This window comes from Camelus dromedarius, chromosome 8 (genome assembly GCF_036321535.1).
Source record: "Camelus dromedarius isolate mCamDro1 chromosome 8, mCamDro1.pat, whole genome shotgun sequence".
Lineage (NCBI taxonomy): Eukaryota > Metazoa > Chordata > Mammalia > Artiodactyla > Camelidae > Camelus > Camelus dromedarius.
This window is the reverse complement of record NC_087443.1, coordinates 276973-296183: the sequence shown is the minus strand read 5'-3', so window position 1 is coordinate 296183 and position 19211 is coordinate 276973. Positions and strand designations below refer to the sequence as shown.

Below are 19211 nucleotides of genomic sequence, written 5' to 3'. Positions count from 1 at the left end.
CTGAGAGGCACGGGGACGCTGTCCCACAGGAAAATATCTCTAATGAAGCCTAAAATCCACCCTGTGCAGCCCATGACTCGTGCTTAATCTGGCCATAGTCTTCCCGTCCGCTTCACCATACCAACATCCCCGAGAAGGCTGGCGTGTTAAGTTCCCCATGTCACCGTGTGAAGCACGTTTAGACTCTTCCCTCGTGGGTGACAGGGAGGAAAGATGTGTCCTCCTGACGCGGGAGAGGTAGGAGACATCCACAGGCCTTAAACCTCTTGCCAGCAGGGGTGGGGTGAGTGTTCTTTGTGCCAGGCCTTCTTAATAGCCTGTCATTACAGAGCTGACCACGGGGCAGCTGGTTCAGAGAACACTGGCCTTAAAGCACATCTTGCAAGTGAATTTAGGACGTATCTGCCTGTCACTGATTCACTTGGCTGTAGTGGGAAAACGGGCAGAAAATTACTTAAAAACACAGGGCAAGCATCTTTGTCACCACGCTGTTCAAAGCCGTGAGTCAGTGTACCAACCATTCTTAAGACGTTTCCGGAGAGCCTGCTGTAGCACCGCGCCAGGCAACAGTCCTGGGAAATGTTTTCCTCTTTTATCAGCTGGAACTGATACAAAGTGTTTTGCATTTCCAGAGGTGATCAGTTTCTTTCCCCATCCTCACTGACCATCAAATCGTGATCATTTCCGTGTCAAATGTAATTACAGATGAAATTCTTCAAGATCAACTCTTTTCTTGGTGTGAATTTCATAGTTTTAGCCACCAAAATAAAATCTGAATGGCATACGGCAGGAAGTCATGGCTGTCAAGTTAAATGACGCAGGCAGGCTGGGGTGCACACTGTGTGGCCAAGCAGAGTGGGCCTCTCCCCGACAGAAGCAGGAGCGCAGGGAATCAGTGGGAACTCTCAGTAGCTGCCCTGAAATTGCAAGTGTTTTTCTGGGTCTCAATCTGCTGGGCCAGGCCTGGGTACAGCAGCAGACAGACTGGTATCTTGCCACTCTGAGACTTGCCAGCTCTGCCGACCAAACCAGTTTACTTGTTAAACTGTGGTGACTGGAGGATTTAGTCTCCAAGGCACTGGGCACATGCGGATGGGAAGGAGGCAGCCTCCCTGCCGGTGGACATTTATCTCCCCTCGGTGATGACAGCTTTATGATTTTACTGAGAAAATCCATGGAATGTGGTTTTACAAAATCGACCGTCTTTTAAGACATTTCCAAGGGCGGTGGCACAGGAAAGAGGGACCATGTTCAAAGCAGAAGCTGAAAAGGACTCAGGAGTGAAAAATGAGACGTCACTCCCATGAGGGGAAATTGACAGTTTTCACTTGATTCTCTCCATTGCTTCCTCACGTGAGGGCCGTGGCATGTCTGCGTCCAGACTGACCACGCATGGGAGTTGTTCTTGCTGTGGAAGAGGCCCGGGCGTCGCTGTCAGACAGGCTCTCCTGGCAATTCTCCAGGGCGGGGCCTTGCACGCACTTTCCCACTCGGCCTGGGCGGGGGCCCCCCGCCTCTGCCCGCAGAGTCTCATCCTCACTTAAGCGGGAACTGCCAGTTATGCCCCGGAGAGTGTGTTCTGCGGTCAGGTTGTAGGGGACAACCTGGTGGTGGCCGCGGCCTCCCTCCCTCCCTCCCTCCGGCGGTCGTGTGGGCCGCAGGGAACGTGCCACTTGGTCCTGTGACTCCGCTGGAGCTCAGGGCGGCGTCCCCCCCCCCCCCCCGGGGGGCCTGCATTGCTGTCCTTCTGGTTCCTCGGACCCCGCGCCTCCCGCCCCGGTCCTCTTGTCACCCGGCGCGCCGCATGTCCCGCTGAACTGCTCTCTGGCTGTTCGAGGTGTGCAGACGCCTGCTGCCCCTCACTGCCCCTTCCAGACTGAAGGCGGGCAGGGCGTCGGGGCCGCGGGGCCGCAGGCCCGCACGTGGGCGCGCGTGACGACGGAGTGGGCGCGGCCCGCGTCCCCTCGCGGGCCCCACCCCCCGGGGCGCAGAGGAAGGCCGGCGCGCCCTCAGCAGCGCGGACTCGGGGGCGGGGGGCTGTCACAGACGTTCAAGCCGCGTCAGCCCGGTAGTCGCTGACCTGTACCCGCCGATGTGCGTAAACGCCTTTGCCTGCGAGCTTGGCAATAACTGTATATTGAATGTTTATCTGAAGAAAGTCACAAATTTAGGTACCACAGGGGGACGGAGTGGAGGGTCAGGAGGAGGGAGAGGAGAGGCAGGACGACAGAAGCAGCTGGAGGGGGACAGAAGGGAAAGAACTGGCCCCTCTGTGCTCTGAGAGCCCCCAGCCCCGAGCTACCCAGGCCCCTGCGGGAGGGGAGGGGGCGGGGACTCAGCCGGAACCGCCGGGCAGGTCACGCTGGCTTGTCTTGGTCCCAGCCGCCTTCCGTAGAACTGAAGGGTGTTTCATGTGCTGGGGAGAGAACTGCAGATCTGTTTTGCAGCCGCATCGTTGGTTTCCCCAAGTGTAAACCCTCACAAGGTTCTCTAAAGTCAGAAAGCACAGCACGCACGTGTGGCTTGAAGTCGTGCTGCGCTGGCCCGCCCGGTGAGAGCAGACACCCTTCCGGGCTCTGCGCCAGCTGTACGCCACCCAGCGAAGCGCCAAATCCACCACTTTACCTATTTCTTAAATAGGTTAAAAGAGAGAGAGAGAGAAGGTGTAAAAGCAGGCTCAGCACTCGTGAGAAGCTCCCGGGTTTGAGCCCCGGCTGCCTCACTTCTGTCACCTCACGCGTTTGTTCACGTCTTGCTACCTTTTCTGAGTAACGGGACGTCTAGTGCCGTGTTCCCTGTCATATTATTGTGAGAGCTGAAGGAACTAGGCTATTTTAAGATGCTTGGAGAAATGCAAAACACTCTCCAAGGAACGTTGTAATTAGTACCATTTTGATTATTATTAATTGTACCAACTTCAAAGCACTTGATTTCCCTTATTGGTTAATTCTAAAGAGATTTGCTTCCACGGTTTCTTTCCAGCATGTTAGTAATTGGTATTTAACTAGTACCCTTGCGGGCGGGGAGTGGGGGTTGCATCTCTCTGGAGCTTGTTCTGCATATTGAAAGCTTTTGATTCCTTAGGCCCAGATGTCGAGGAAGCCAGCCTCCCCAGACCCCTTTGGCACAGCTGCAGGTAAAGCCTCTACCCTGCTCCTGTCTGCAGAGCTCTGAGGGTTTCTGAGATGGTGTGAGCCCTGGGCTGCCAGCCTCCAGTGCAGTGACAACTGTTGCCTATCAAACAACCAGTGAACGAGAGAACCAGAAAGAAAATCTCAGAACTTCTGCTCTGCCAGTGCCCTGACTGCTTTGCTTAAAATTGCTTTGGCCTCATTCACTTAAAAAACCTCTGGTACACAGGTGTTAAGCAGGGTGGGGCAGCACAGGATGGCATACAACACCACACACACATCTGTAGCCTCCAGAGACCATTGTTGCTGAGGTCATCAGGAGCAGAGCGCATGCAAAAGAACAGGACAGACTGCAGGAATTAAGCTGAGAGCAGTAAGTGAATTGGTGCATTAGGCCTACAGACTAAGGGCGACAGCGTTGCAGGTCCCATGACCTCAGGTGCCCACGAGCCTTAGGGCCAGACTTCCTTTGAGACATGGCCCATTACTGTGCTCACTTGTAGGAACACCTGCATTACAGAAAACAAATGCATCCCTACATGCTATTTTTTCTTCTGAAAAAAAATTAAGTGAATTTTTACCTCTCGTTTTGTTCTCATTTTTCAGAATAGGCAGGGTTTTGGGGTTTGTTTAAGTTGAAAGATAGTTAATGTACAATATTACATTAGTTTCAGGTGTACAACATAGTGATATAATAGTCTTATAGATTTAAGTTATTATAAAATATTGGCTGCATTCCCATGCTATGCAGTATATGCCTGTTGCTTAATTATTTTATACACAGTAGTTAGCCCCTCCTAATCCCCTCTCCCTCTGTGCCATCCCCCCCGACCGGTTACCACTAGTTTGTTCTCCAGATCTGTCAGCAGGATAGGCGGTTTGGTAAGGAAAGTTAAACACTAAAAGAAAAGCCGGAAATCCAAGGCGTCTAGAAATATTAGCTGTACTTCCCGTATCTTTCAAGATGTAAAGATAATGGTTCACAGAAGATCCAAAGGGAAGCAGGTGTTCTGTCATCACCCCCAAGTGGCCGCGGCTTCACGCGACTTGTGGTGAGGAGAGCGAAACCCCCATGAATGCAGCCTCTTTGGTAAAGGGTAGTGTTGGGAGATGGATTCTAGCTAAGAGGGTTTGGCAGCTCTGGTCGTCTGCAGGTTTTAGTTGTGAACACAATGAAAATGTAAGAAAAGGAACTGAAGTCTCAGTTGAGTAGAAGATCATGTGACTTTTTAATCTTTAAAAATTCAGTATCTTCTTACTTCTTTAGAGAAAGGAAAGTAGCTCAAACTCCCTAATGCTTCATTGTAAGTGATTATTCTGGCCTTTTTATTAGTGAGTTTTGGTTTATAGTTCTGTGGCAAGAATAATGTTTATATGTTGGCACAACCTAAAAAAATGACCTTGTTTAAAATTGTCCTACCCTTTAAATATCATCACTTTGGCAACGAACCCCTCTAAACCTACCCTCTCAGCTGCGGGCGTCAGGCCCATACACAGGAACCCTGGAGGGGACAAGAGGGAGCTGCTTCCAGGAGAGGAGAGCCTTGGAGAAGTGAATGGAAAATGTGTCCTCTGTTTAGCATGAATGAGCCTGGGGTTTAAATAGCATTCCTCAGGCCAGATAAATAGTTTTCCTTTGGCTTAGAAATCGTGCCTCGAGTTCAGATACTGAAGCGACCCGTTTTCTGGCTTTCCTCATTTAGTCCTTGATCTTCACATGCCCTGTTGTGTTTTCACTTGTCAGCTGCACCAAATAAAACATCTAATTTATTCCTCTTAGCCGTGTCCCAGAGCAGGGGCACTGCCAGGCACTGGGCATGCACGCAACCTAGTGTCTTGCTTTGCACACGTGCCCCCCGATGCTGAACTACACCAGAGTAATGAGAGTGGCTGCTGCTCGGTGGCTGCCCCACGCAGGGCTGTGACGGGCTCATCAGTCCTTGCCTTCCCTCTGTGTGCCAGCTGTTCTGCGATGACTGTGCATTACACTCACGTGTGTTACAAAAATGAAGACGTCTCTAAAGAAAACTAATTCCAAAATTCACTTGACTTCTTTGCCAGCAGTCTTCCATGTTTTGCCCTTTTGAGACGCTTGTTGTTTTGACCCAAATCTGAATAGCCCCGAAGTCCATGGCAGCCAGGCTCCTCTGAAGTATTCCCTCTATGGGAGTGCGATGAAGATGGCCTTCTGGAAAGTTCTCAGGCACACGTCCATCCAGGTCATAGCTGAAGGCAGAGGAGCAGAAAGGAGCTGCACTGTTTTGAGTTCCTCCTCTGTGTCACCTTCAGGCAAGACAAGTCCGTACAGCCCCGGTCACTCAGTAAAATACTGGGTTACTTGACAGGCAGGATTAATCTGCCCCTGAGAAGGTGGGGAGTCACATCGGGCGTTTGAACAAAGAGGGGCGAACAGAATCTGCCCTCGGAGTGTAGGCGTGTGGGGTGCGGCCCCTGCCAGGTGGTGCTTCTCAGCCTGTGCCGAGGCGCCAGCCTGGGGGCCCGGCTGCTCTGCGTGCCGAGCTGCCTGATTGTAGTGGCTGTTCCGCCAGATACCCTTCTGCAGTCCCTGAGGCGTGGGTGAAGTGCTGGCTGTGAGGTCCCACCAAACAGGGATCTGTGCTGCTGTGGCATCCTGTGAAAGCCGTGCCGGGAAAGCTGAGGGCCCACAGACGCACTGTTGTTCCCTGTGGCCCTGGGGCCCTCGCTGCTTGTCTTCCAGAGGAGAGCCAGGCCAGCTGGGACATGGTGACTTCCTACTGTGAGAGCAGAGACAGGCCAGTCAGGGGAACGCAGCCCGAGACCTCAAGGGGGCAGGCCTGGAGGCCGGGAAGGAGGAGGGCTTCCACAACATGTGCATAGGGTCCCAGAATTTAAACCCGCCCACGCCACTTACTTCTAATGTTATTTTCCTAGAATTTAGGAAATTTAGTTTGCTTCCCAATGACTATCATAGAGGGCCGAGTGACAAGTGAACAGTTTCAGAGTGCTTGCAGTCATCATTAGTGTGTCCTTGGCCAAGTCCAGAGACAGCTTGACCATTTATTTGTTGGTAGGAGCTAACATATGGGGCTGACCTGTGGGGTGTGATTGAACACTGCCCCAGCTCATCAACCCTTTGAGGTTGAGGAAAACAGTTGTCCTCATCTGACCATTCCCACCTCATTATATGCTCTGGTAGCATTTCTGACCACGGCCATCTGTAAGTGTCAGGTTCACTGCCAAGTGCCTCTACCTGTGTCCGGTTCCAGTTGAGCCACGGTTTCCAAAGAAATCCTTAGAAACACCCTAAGTTTTGCTTCTGAAACCGTAGAGCAACCTTGGTGTCTTGCCTGTTTGGGGCAGAAGCGTACTCAGTATATACGTGTGAATTTTTAAAACATCTCCTCCCTTTTAAAGCAAGACGCAGCCTCTGCATTTTTGGCACTTGCCCGTGGTCTGACTTTGTTGGTCAAAGCTGTCCTGTTTCCAAGTCTGGATAGCACTGCAGGGTAAGACTGAGGATGCTCAGGTCTGCCCCTGAAACTCTGCCTCTTGTCTGTCGCAGGTGGTCTGGGACAGGTTTATTCCAGTGCTTGTGGGGTGGCCACTCAGTTGCAACCAGACAGCATGCTGACCACACAACCCACTGTCTTTAGTTTAGGCCATCTGAGACCACTGTGAAAATGGTCTTCCCTGCCAGGCACTTTGATCTTGTCACGCCCGCACTGAAGGCTTCTCGGTGTTTCCAGAGCCCTGAGCAGTAGCCTCAGCTCCTCAGTCCGACTGCCTCAGCCTGGCCCTTCCCTCACCACAGATCTCCCCTGCTTCTCTCAGTCTCCTGTCATCTTCTGCGCTCCCGCCAAACAAAGCTCTTCTCAGGTTATGTTGACACAACCTGATGTTTTTGATACTTGCTTTCACTAGCACAGTTTACCAATCACAGCGAGGGCACAGAAGCCAAAGTCTCTGTCTGGCATGTGCTTCCTGACCTTCCAAAGAAGTCAGGAAGGTACATGGGAGTGAGACCTGCACGCTGATCCGTGCTTTGCACATTTTATTCGTTATCGAACACCTTGTGTTATAGTCACTGCAGGAGAAATTTCCAGAGGGAGAAGGAACTGTTCCCTGTTATTTTAATCACAGTTTGAAGATTTTTATTTCATTTTATTTTACTTTTTTTTAACTTTTTTTTATTGAGTTATAGTCATTTTACAATGTTGTGTCAAACTCCAATGTAGAGCAGAATTTTTCAGTTATACATGAACATATAGATTCATTGCCACATTTTTTTCACTGTGAGCTACCACAAGATCTCGTATATATTTCCCTGTGCTACACAGTATTATCTTGTTTATCTTTTCTACAATTTGAAATCCCAGTCTGTCCCTTCCCACCCCCCCACCCCCTTGGCAACCACAAGGTTTGTATTCTATGTCTGAGTCTGTCTCTGTTTTGTATTTATGTTTTGGTTTGGTTTTTTTTAGGTTCCACATATGAGCGATCTCATATGATATTTTTCTTTCTCTTTCTGGCTTACTTCACTTAGAATGACATTCTCCAGGTCCATCCATGTTGCTGCAAATGGCATTATTTTTTTCTTTTTTATGGCTGAGTAGTATTCCATTGTATAAATACACCACAATTTCTTTATCCAGTCATCTGTTGCTGGACATTTAGGTTGCTTCCATGTCTTGGCTATTGTAAATAGTGCTGCTATGAACACTGGGGTACACATATCTTTTCAAACCCTCCAGATATATGCCCAGGAGTGGGATTGCTGGATCATAGGGTAAGTCTATGTTTAGTCTTTTGAGGAATCTCCATACTGTTTTCCACAGTGGCTACACCAAACTGCATTCTCACCAGCAGTTGAGGAGGGTTCCCTTTTCTCTACAGCCTCTCCAGCATTTGTCATTTGTGGACTTTTGAATGATGGCCATTCTGACTGGTGTGAGGTGATAACTCCCTGTAGTTTTGATTTGCATTTCTCTGGTGATTAGTGATAATGAGCATTTTTTCATGTGCCTGTTGGCCATTCGTATGTCTTCACTGGAGAATTGTTTAGGTCTTCTGCCCGCTTTGGGATCGAGTTGTTTGTTTTTAGTCCACATCCGTTTACACATCCATTCATCTGTTTGACAGAATATGTCAGGAGCCTGATACGTGTCAGGGGGAATTCAAACACTAAAGTGTGGTCTCTACTCTGCAGAACTAACAACACAAGTCACTGGTTCCAGGAAAGAGGGGCGTATGTCGTGGGGACAGAAACCATAGCGGTTCCTCATGTGAGTCTTCTGCCTTCGAGTCTGCTCGTGTTAGCACTGTGGGATTCGCGATCTACACTGAGAACACTTATGGACTGCTTTCCTAATACTGCTGCTCTCTTTGGAGCTGTGGCTATTTGCTGCAGTTCAGTCCGTTTCTTAGACTTCGCTGTCCACTGAATAGAGGGACCCTGGGACTCACATGCGAACCGGAACCGTGTCTGACCGCATGCAGCAGCGCCGATCCTGGGTTGACACCAGGGGTGGAGCTTGATGTCACTTCTGTCACACGTGAGCTGGCTGATCGCCACTGTCCTGGAGAAGGGCTCCTGTGCCCTCGGGTGTTCAGCTGTCGTCTAGGATCTGGGGGATACCTCACTTATCGTGGAGGAGAGCTGGCCTTGTCCTGCGGCTCGGACGACTCTCCCACAGTGGGGGGAGAGTCCTGCCCGTGGTGTGAGTGATTGCTGAGCAGCCCAGCTGGGGGCTCACAGAGGCCTTCCCGGAACTGACGCTGAAGCTGGAGAGGAGTTCCCTTAGCCACTGTTCAGTTAGAAACTCCGCTGCCAAGTGGAGACCATTCCCGTAAATGCATGTGTGCTTCCTTACGAGACGCACGTGGTAGGGCTTCCCTGAAACTCGGGTATGTTGTTAAACGTGTCATGTGCACTGAGCCCTGTGCCACTTCCCATCTGTGTGACCGTGTGGCCCTCGCTCCTGCATGCCTGTGCTTCATTTGGTCGGGGTTTCTCGACGCCCCCCTCCGTCTAGAACAAGACTCGGGAGTAGGAGATGAGCTGTTTGCTGAGGCAGTTGAGAAAGACGAACGTTTGCCAAAACTAGTCCATGGAAAAAAGTTTTTTGGTCAAACAAGTGTCTGAAATGCTGGCTAGTCCAAATTAGATTACTTCTCACCCTCTCGCCCCACCCTTTTCAGAGTGGGTTTTACTTCTTAGAACCAGCAAGATACTGATGTGCGTTGTGGATCTCTGGACAGAAGAACGTAGTGGCCGTGCTTTGCTAAATCCACTTTTAGAGGAGATCTCATGGGACTGGCTGTCTGCAGAGTGGTCAGCCACGGCCCAGAGCATCTCCTTCTAAGATGCGGCCACTTTCAGCACGAAGCGGAGGCCGCTGGCGCACGCAGTTGGAGGCTGCTTCCGGGGACAGGGTCCTTCCTTTTCCTCACGCCCAGCTTCGCCCGATTCACCAGTTCTGTGAAGGTTACTGACTTGCTTTAGGGGAAAAAGAAAACAAAATCTCCCAGAAAACTGATGAAACAATCTCAAAAGACCAATTTGTGATTTTTTTGACTCTTTAAATCCAAATTTAAATGAAGGATTTATAATCATTTTAGGTGCCTGTTGTCTGGAAATCAGACGGTAAATATCCAAGTGAGAAGTTGAGTATGTGGGTTCTCTCTATCACACAACGCCTGTGGCCCCTCTAAATCCTGCTCGCGGGATTTGAGACGGACACCGCAGACTTAGTGACGCCCTTCTCAGCAGGCCCAGCCTGCCCTGCTGAGCCGAGTTGACTGCTTCTCCTGTTAGTCACTCGTAAGAGAAATAGTCCTGAGTCACGTCCAGGCTGCCTAGGCCTGGAGATGCGTGCATTTCCGAGGTGCCCAAAGCGTCCTTTCGCTCCGTGGGCCCCACCCTGGGAGAGAACGCACCTGTTTCCCGTCACCTGCAGTAGGTGTGCCTGCTGCTCCCTCCAGCACCACGGAGCCAGTGACACGGCCTGCGTTGCTGATTCCTCATCCCAGGGGCGAGGCAGGCTGACAAGCACAGAGGTGGGGGAGGTGGTTGCCGGAGGGCAGCTCGCAGAAGGGGTTCTATGCACAGGCGTGGTGGTTCAGCCCAGCAGTGGTTTCTGAGGGTGACCAGTCAGCCCCGAGGTGGGAGTGGGATTTCAGCTCCTCCCTACTCTTCACGTTAGTTACTGTGCGACTTGCTTTTCTCTCTTCCCTCTGGCACACCGCCCACCTGCCCCTTCTGTTCATTTTAACCCTCATCACGTAGTCAGAAGGCACCATGTGGTTGGAAGGCACCATGTGGTCAGAGGCACCATGTGGTCGGAGGCACCATGTGGTCGGAGGCACCATGTGGTCAGAAGGCAGAGACAAAGGCAATTCGGGCTGTCGAGGACCCCTGAAAAGGATTCACGAATAAAATCCAAAGGAGCCGCGTGGAAGCAGCTCCACCTGCTCTGTTCTGTTGTGGCGGATAGGAGGGGACCCATTTTCTCCACTCACCCGGAACAGGGCATGTGTGACTGTGAACTGCCTAGGCACTGCAGCTCCCTTCACTCAGTTTTGTGGACCTGTCTGTCTAGCTCAGCCTGCAGGCAGTTAAGTCAAACGTAAAGCCGAGCGCGATCTGAGCGCTGAACAGAGGTGCCTTGGTGTTGGGAGAAGGAGGAAAGCTTTTGCACCATGGGACCTGCATTTGACCTCGGGCGTGGGCCGCCTGGGTCCGCTGTCCACCCTCGGTCCGGCTTTTCTGTGTCTCTGAGCTGACTCCTCTCCAGATGCATGACGTGTCGTGACAGCACTTCAGCAAAATCGATGTCGCACTTTATCTCAATGACAAGTTGGACAGTAGGTCAGTACAGTCCATCAGACAGCAATGCATTTCATTCTGGTTGGCCTTTTTTTTTTTTTGGCTGAGACTTTGTCATTTGGGAAGACACACAATAGCAGGCTTTTAGTCAGCTTTCTCCCCTCAAACTCTCCTCCAGTGTTACCTGTCCAGAGACTCACCCCTGGGTGTCACCATCTAGGGGCTCTTGTGGCTGGTGGAGCCGCAGAGAAGCGTCTGGAAGGCAGCAGGGGCCGCCCCCCGGCGTGACCGATGTCTGCCGCTGCCCGGCCCTGAGAGGCTGATTCAGGCTGAGGGAATGTGTTTGTCTTGCTTCAGAGAGACGGTCTTTCCTCAGACAGTCTTGCTTTACTGCTCCAGCAGTGCTGCTTCTCCTCTTTTTAATCCACATAATCCTGTTTTCCTGAGCAGATTTATTAATAAATTCTAAGAATTCCCTTACTAATCCCATGCGAGTCTGTGAGGAAGGTCTACACTGAAGGACACTGTGTAAAGGAAGGCAAACTGAGGCACAGGAGGAGCGAGAAGAGATCGTCTCAGCCTTTCTAAAGCTGGCTCAGCACTCGGCTTGCACGGCCCGCTTGCCCCCCTCCTGGTCCGGGAGGCGCAGAGCCCCGTGGCTCTCCTCAGGAGGTTGTGAAGCGTCACTTGGGGGACAGGAGCTGGGGGGAGCCCTTTACTGGCTTTGTGACCTGGCGTACTCCATCCAGCCTCTCTGTGCCTCCCTCTTTTTCATCTGGAGCGAGGAACATCAGCCCGGGTTTCACGGGGCGCCCAGGGGACAGGTGAACTGCCGTCTGCCAGGCTCTTCACACGGTGCTCGGGTATGGAAGCGCCACCACGGAGTGTGGTGCCTGCTGCCCTCCCAGGGAGGTGGCGGTGCCCGTCGCTGGGGCTCCCTGGCCCACCCTGAGGGCCCCTGCAGCCCGGCCAGCTCTTCCTTCAGAGCCTCCTCCCTTGAGTCTTGTAGGACTGGCTGCTTGTCCTTCCTTGTCCCTGTCTAACAGGGGTTTCTCGGTCGGTTGGATGTGTCTTATTTTCCAACTGTCCCGACCCCGGACCGCGCAAATCTTCAAGACAGGACACAGGCCCCCTGCGATGGTCACACCAGAGCTCCCCTGGTCCTGGGACCGCCTGTCATCTCTCCAGGGCCCGGGCTGCCGGGGCGCTGCCTTTGGCTTCCTCTCTCAGCGGGTGCCTCCTCCCTAAACACACAGCCCTCACGTGCAGAGCCTTGCCCTCTCCGCAGTAAACCCACGTCTCCACCCTCCGGCCCCCACAAGCTCGCACCAGACCCTAAGCTCACATCTGCAGGTCAGAAAGAGAGTCCCCTTCTCCAGACTCAGGGAACTGTGATTCAGTCAGAAAATGAGCTCCTGGATTCCTGTGCCCGTTCCCTGTTCGAATGTCAGCAGCCGCCTACTCGCCTCAGCACTCCAGGGGCCTGGCTGGCTTTCCCGAGCCTGTTTCTACGCGTATATGGTGGAGGAGCTAAGACCTGCCTCTCGCAGAGGCTCTGAGAGTGAAATGAACTAACAGCCCCCGGGGTGTCGGCCCAGTGTCTGCGCCGGTGGCTGTAGCAGACACCACAGGTGGGGGCGTAGGCCAGAGACACGTGTTCCTCACGGTTCTGGAGGGCAAGTTCAAGTTCAGGCTGCTGGCCAGGGTGGCTTCTGGTGCGATCCCTCTTCCTGTGCAGGGGTGGCTTCCTCCTCACCAGGTCTTCACGTGGCCCTGCCTCTCCGAGTGCCTCGAGTGGGACCTCTGTCTCTTCCCCTCCTTGTAAGGACACACCGGTCCTACAGATTGGGGGCCCACCCTTAGGACCTTGTCCAACCTTAATGACTTCTTCAAGTGGACTGGCTCCAAGTGTGGTCCTCCTGGGGTTGGGGCTTCAGCTGGAGCATTCTGGCAGGGCACAGTCCAGCCGGTAGGTGTGCCGGGGGTGATACTCAGCCTCGACCTTCCTGTCCTCCTCCCACCCCGGGAGGCTGTACCTCTATACAGACTGCTCAAAGAAATACGTAATTTCCTCTGAAATGCAAAGCAGAAAAAGCCCAGTTTCTGGCCACTTGTTTTACTATTTGTCTTGAAGACCAATGGGATGTCTTCCTAGATACTGTGCTGCAGAACACACCTTGGTTTTCAATTAGTAAATAGAATGCATGTGTTCCCCTTGTCCTGGAGTCCTGCCTCAGAAGCAATCCCTTGACTGAGACCCACAGTCCTGCGTCATGCACATGGCCAGCCTCCTGGAGTGGTGCGCTCCTGAGAGCATGTCACGTCCTAGGGACGCCTGCTGCCTGGGTCAGCCGTCCCTCAGGCCCCTCCACGTGGTGCCCCTGCCCCACCAGCTGAGGAGCTGTGCCCCCCCCCCGCCCTCCACCCAGTCTCCCCCAGTAAGGAGGCTGCTGGGCTCTAACTCCAGGGCTGCAGGTGTATATCTTTGGTCCCCTCCTTCCGGGACCCCCCGGCCACATGCTTCACCACGTGAAGGGGAGGGGTTGGGTCAGCACGCATCACACTTGCAGTTTCTAGCATCTGCAGAGATCGGGTATCCTCTTGGGACCTCCCTTGCTTTCAGAAGGAAAAGAGTAGCAGACAAATGGGTCTGTAGTCCCTTCCTAGCTCAGCCTGTACCAGACTTCAGTTTTCATTATTCCCTGGCTGTGTTGAGAAAAACAGCTAAAGGCATTGAACTGCAAACATATGTGCATTTAAAGGATCGGGGAAAGTTGATTGGAAAGTTAAATAAATGTATGAAAGCCTGTAGGAACGATAAATGTAGATATTAGATGATGACATAAGATGGCCCTGGGCAGTACCTGCTGTGTTGAGATGGTCACTGAAGAACCAGGCACGGAGAAAATCTCAGTGGAGCCCTGTTACCGCGTGCTTAGACGTATGTCGGCCTGCTAAATCAGAATGTCATCGCGGGTGACCGCGTTGTGTGCAGTGAAGCATGAAGTAGGCTAGAGGTGTCAGAGTGCTGCCTCCCTGCCAGTCATCTTCTGGTGCTCATGGAAGAAGAGGCTGTGTGCCTGATCGGAGCCCTCTTCCTTCCACCCGGTCACTGCCTGGCTCACCGCTATTCCCTGAGCTCACTTTCTAGACACAGCCTCAGGGGCTGCCTTGAGACAGAGGCCTGCCCTGTGCTCACAGGGCAGCCAGGATGGGGTGAGGCCACACCCTGAACCTGTCAGGTAATCCACTGTCAAGTCCCCAAGCCCCAGAGAACCCAGGGTTATACAGCACAGTAACCAGAAAGACGTCTCATTGGTCTTGGAGACAAACAGTAGAACAAGTGGCCAGAAATTGTGCTTTTTCTGCTTTGCATTTCAAAGGAAATTATGCATTTCTTTGATCAGTTTCATTAAAGGAATAGCCATTTGCTTTACCCAGAAATTGACACACTGTAACTGACTATACTTTAAAAAAACAAACAAAAAAACGCTGCAGCTGGATGTGTGTGTGTGTGTGTGTGTGTGTGTGTGTGTGTGTGTTGCTCCCAAGGGACCACGCAGTGGGGGCACTGAGTGAGATTTCTTGTTCTCTCTCCTGCCTTGCGTTCTCTTACATCTCAAGCAGAGGCCAGGCTGGGATGCTTTACGTGGCCTCCTGCCGCCCTGCGCCGTGCCTCCGGACCATCCGAGGAGACGGACGGCAGAAGGAGCTACGTGTTCTGATTCGACAGGTTGGGCCGTCAGCCCAGAGGTTGGAGACAGTGCCCCTAGCTCAGCTGTCCCGGCAGTCCAAGCCGCCACGTTTGCTTTGCGGCGTGTCCCTCGTGCAGGAAGAGGGCTGCCAGGCCTTTCAGTGGCACTGCAGCCAGGACCTCCAACCAGTCGCAGAGTCACTGAGCTCTGCTTGATCTGAAGGAACAGTGGCGTGTCCCATGGTGCCCCAGTCCCTCTGCTCCTGTACGTGGGCAGATCTGAGCTGTCTCCAGGAGAACGGGGCAGCGGGCCCCTCTGCTCCCTTTACCCTGAGCCATTGCTGTTCTTGAAGTGACTTCACTCATGCCAGCTATCAAGACACTCTCAGAGACTCTCCGGTGTACGTTCTGATTGCACACCCGTTCCGTCCTGCACTGCCTGGCCCCGGGTGGGAGATGGAGACCGGCAGCAGTGACGGGGGTGTCGGTGACGCAGGGCAGAGGGTGGGGCAGGACGCGGGCCTGTCTGCGCTGGTCTCCCAGACAGCACCCCACCTGCGTGCACACCGGGCACACCTCCTGGTTCAATACCGGAGGGGCACATTTCAGAGCACTTTGCTGAAGGGTAAATTGAGCTGAAACAGCGTCGTTAGGTTGGTAACAGAAAAGTGACCAACGCACAGTACAAAGTTCAGACTAAGACCCAGATCCTGCTTTTCAGTATCAATTCAGGAAGGTAATTTCATAGTTATACTTAAGTAAATTATCATATAACCCTAGGAAGCAAAGATTCCCATTTTCCATCCCCACATTCACACTAACATGCGAAGCAAGAAATATGTATAAATAACCAGTAGGAGTTAAACTTTTGTTATGGACACTAACATCATTGATGGTAAGTGAGACATGGAAATGTCTTTCATTAAGTTGTGCCTTTGAGGAGCCTGGGAAATTTGCATTGTCTGCATCATTACCTACGTAATGTAGGTACCCAGAGTAGCAATGAAACAGTTTTAAAAATTAGTAAAAAGAAAAAAGAGGACATGCATGGAGAACCAAACCCAACAGTTGTAGTTTTCCCGCAGTTGTAAAGTGGCAAAGAAAAGACTAGAACTCTGGTCTCAGAAAAGAAAACACTAGTGTAATAACCAGGAGGAGGAGACGCTCCTGTCAGAAGGAGCTGTGCGGTCAGGCGCGCAGAGACGAGTGAACCGCTGCAAGCCAGAGGCAGGAAGTCCACAACAGGTTTCTGTCAAAGTGCGGTCACTGTCACTGTACGCGACCTGATGATCTCTAGTATCTGTTCAGCAGTGCATACATTAATTTCAAGGCATTGGGTCTTATGTCATCATATCTAATTTTTAACAAGACTTGATGAGGGAGGCACATAGAGTGATACCCCTCAGAAACGGAGACTTGGAATTGGTGACATCATGACATTCGGCTGGGAACGTAAGAAATAATGGAGCCTTATGAAATAATGGAGCCAGAAGAGGCCTCCAGGCACCATATGGTCATGCCTCGTGCCCTTAAGCAGGGTGGAGCTAATGCTCCCAGGAAAGTGGACGCACTGATGATGATGACATCCCCAGCCTTGCTCCGGGAGGGCCACTCGCATAGCCTGGCCTTCGCTCACTTCTGTGCGTCCCTGTATCTGTGCCTTTGTCCCTGTTCCCTTCCCTGGCAGCCTCAGGTCAGGGTGGTCAGAATAATATGTTATCGCTGGTTACTCAGAATACTCCCCGTGAGGTAACTTACGAGTGGGGATCATTTTTAAGAAACAGTTCACACAGGGAACTATATTTAATACTTGTAATAACCCTTAATGAAAAAGAACCTGAAAATGAATACATGTGTATGCATGACTGGGGCACGATGCTGTACGCCAGAAACTGACACGTTGTAACTGACTGTACTTCAATTAAAAAATTCAAAAACAGTTACAAATTTATGATGTTGATAAAATAAATTATTTATCTCAGAAGTAAGGAGTTTCTGTGAGGTATTTCACGTAGGAGGGGCAGAAAAAGACAACTCCAGGACACTTTTTGTTTATTTTAAAAATTTTTTTAGTTTTTAAATTTTTATTTTATTTTACTTTTTAATTGAAGTCAATTTCTGGTGTACGACCTAATGTCCTTGTCGTGTGTGTGTGTGTGTGTGTGTGTGTGTGTGTGTGTATACACATATATTCATTTCATATCCTTTTTCATTAAAGGTTATTATAAGATATTGAATATAGTTCCCTGTGCTGTGGAGAAGAAATTTATTTTTTATCTATTTATATATACAGTGGTAAACATTTGCAAATCTCAAACTCCCAGATGTATCCCTTCCCACCCTCTTTCTCCTGGTAACCATGTTTGTTTACTTCGTCTTTGAGTCTGCTTCTGTTTAGTAGTTGAGTTCATTAGTGTCCTCTTTTTTTCTTCAGAACACATTTTTTTAAATTAAAAAAGACTTTTTTTGTTTTTCTTTTTTTGGGGGGGTAGGTAATTGGATTTTATTGACTTACTTTTTTTAAAACATTTTTTATTAATTTATAATCATTTCATAATGTTGTGTCAAATTCCAGTGTAGAGCACAATTTTTCAGTTACACATGAACATATATATATTCATTGTCACATTCCTTTCTCTGTGAGCTACCATAAGATCTTGTATATATTTCCCTGTGCTATACAGTATAATCTTGTTTATCTACTCTACAATTTTGAAATCCCAGTCTATCTCTTTCCACCCCCCACCCCCTTGGCAACCACAAGTCTGTATTCTCTGTCTGTAAGTCTATTTCTGTCCTGTATTTACGCTTTGTTTTTTGTTTGTTTGTTTTGTTTTTAGATTCCACATAGATCTCATATGGTATTTTTTCTTTCTCTTTCTGGCTTACTTCACTTAGAATGGCATTCTCCAGGAGCATCCATGTTGCTGTAAATGGCATTGTTTTATTCTTTTTCATGGCTGAGTAGTATTCCATTGTATAAATATACCACATCTTCTTTATCCAGTCATCTGTTGATAGACATTTATGCTGTTCCATGTCTTGGCTATTGTAAATAGTGCTGCTATGAACATTGGGGTGCAGGTGTCATCCTGAAGTAGGGTTCCAATGAGGTATCACCTCACACCAGTCAGAATGGCCATCATTCAAAAATTCACAAATGACAAATGCTGGAGAGGCTGTGAGGAAAAGGGAGCCCTCCTACACTGCTGGTGGGAATGCAGTTTGGTGCAGCCACTGTGGAAAACAGTGTGGAGATTCCTCAGAAGACTAGGAAGAGACTTACCGTGTGACCCAGGAATCCCGCTTCTGGGCATATATCCAGACTTAACTTATTTTCAATGGAGGTGATGGGGATTGAACCCAGGACCTTGTGCCTGCTAAGCACATGCTCTGCCACTGAGCTACCCCCTCCCTGCCCAGAACACATTTTTAAAATAAAATGACAAACTAGGGACAAAGTGGTTTTCTAAAAGGAATTGAAGAGACAGGTGGCAGGCAGAGCGTCGAATGGCACTAAGGGAGGAAACTGTAAGTGGGCGACTGTGGGTGCAGCTGGATCAGACTCCGACCCTTCCCAGACACCCGAAGCAAACAGCTCCGGGTAGCAGCCCCGCGCCTGGGCCCCCGCGTCCCGAGCCTGCGTGGCCATCTGCTGCCTGTGGAAGGCCAGGCCTCCCCTCGCTCGTTTCTCGTGCCATGTTCACGAGGTATCCTTGCTCTCTACTCTGAGACACTTCTTCTGTATCCTGAGTCCAGGGTTGAGAACCTGGTGGTTCCATCGCCAGTGACACTGTGCTGGGGCAGCGCACGCGGGACAGTAGTCACTGGATGTGTTGACCGTCCTCCGTGTAGGCCACGAGCACACAAGGAGGCGTTTCCAGCATGGAGGTGTGGCCGATGCCTTCTTTCAGGACGTAACATGGAAAACGACCAAATCCCAGCTCTCAGTACTAGTGCAGTGCCCGTCACATCCCTGGACTGCCGGCACATGATCACAAAGTTAGGGGGAGAAGATAAACCCTCTACTGTTTGTCAACAAACAGAAGATAATTCACGAATGCATTGTTTCCTGATTTTGCCCTGGAAGAGGTAAAGATTGACTGGTCTAAAAAAACAAAATTAGCACATCCGTTAATCAGGGTCCTGCTTTCTGTGTCCCTTAGGGTTACAAGTACCTTCACAGGACGACATTCACTACAGGCAAGCCTCGTGAAAGAAAGGTAGTGACTGGGAGCAGCGATATCAGGGCAGACGGAAAGAAACGAACACCTGTTAAAACTCGCGTTGGTCAGAGGCAGGTAAAGTAACTCAGGGCAAACTGACACACTGGGGCTTTGTGAATAGACGTAAACAGCATGCTCGCCACAGAGCTGTAGCCTGTTGTCCCACAGATTCTTCCTTCTTAGTGTATTTCTGATCCAGTTCCTTTCCTACTTCTTACGTCTGTGCCAGTCAGCCTTCTTCCTTGAAGCAAACCCGCAGCGCCAGCTTTCCCGTTCAGCCCGTCTTCACCAGTGGCAGGCGTCTTTGTGTCTGTGTGAGTCTGCGGTGCCTGGAGGAGGCCGTTCGTTCGTGT

General features: G+C 50.8%; 1 protein-coding gene across 5 annotated transcripts in view; it reads left to right on the top strand.

Annotated features, from left to right (window-relative positions):
• CHRM3 (cholinergic receptor muscarinic 3) overlaps positions 1-19211 on the top strand; it is a 461018-nt gene that overhangs the window by 354742 nt on the left and 87065 nt on the right. For 4 of the 5 annotated variants that reach the window (XR_010381798.1, XM_031460790.2, XM_064487814.1 and 1 more), the window contains exon 4: positions 18799-18933. The exons of the other annotated variant lie outside the window; for it this stretch is intronic. The gene's annotated coding sequence lies outside the window, so the exon portion shown is untranslated. The remainder of the gene's footprint in view (positions 1-18798; positions 18934-19211) is intronic. 5 annotated transcript variants of the gene reach the window in all.